This window comes from Pogona vitticeps, chromosome 7 (genome assembly GCF_051106095.1).
Source record: "Pogona vitticeps strain Pit_001003342236 chromosome 7, PviZW2.1, whole genome shotgun sequence".
NCBI lineage: Eukaryota > Metazoa > Chordata > Lepidosauria > Squamata > Agamidae > Pogona > Pogona vitticeps.
In genome coordinates, this window is record NC_135789.1 from 1847415 (window position 1) to 1848200 (window position 786).

The following is a 786-nucleotide window of genomic DNA, read 5'->3' on the forward strand; positions in this document are numbered from 1 at the left end:
CTGTTTTGACGGCCCGACTATTTCAACACATGGAGTGCCGGTTGCAAAATAAGTTTGCCTGAAATCTATTTGGCTGCTCCCCTATTAGAGACGGCTTGGAAAGCACCAGTTTTTGACCCGGGCATTTGGAAAGAGGAAGCAGTTTTATTCTGTTTCAGCATAAAGAGTCAGAATCCCATTGGGATTCATGCCACCTATGTGTTACAAGTTCAGTCTTGCCCAAGCAATAACCCCCTGTTGCACCACAAGGGGTGTGTGAGACAGCCAGAAAATTACAAACGCTGCTGGTGCGATGACCGCTACATTTATCAGGTTTTCCAATCAGATCTTGAGCAGCAAAAGAAGGGGGGAAAAAGGAAATTTGTGGCCTTTAGGAGCTAACAGATCTATTTCAGCATCGCCTTCTGTGGACCACGCTCCACGACTATTGCATGCCAACCATTGGCTTCAACGCTACATTCCACGCTATCTGAAAAAGTGGGATTATAATCCACAAAATCTCATGCTAAAATGCCATCTGTTTAGTTTTAAAGGTGATAAACATTTTTAATAAATAATAATTTTTTTTGCACATGAATGTCGTTTTTTGCAATTTCTGCGAAAAACAAAGAGGAAGAAATCAAAAGCCTTGTTGGTATCTAGGCAACGACGCGACCCGAACAGGAAGAGCGGGGTCGCCCATTTTTGCTGAGGGAAAAAGGAGGGCTCATTCAGGGCGGCCGCCATTTTGGAAGCGGGCAATTTAAGGGAAGAAATGCTGGTGGCTGGGCTTGCATAAAGAGGCGT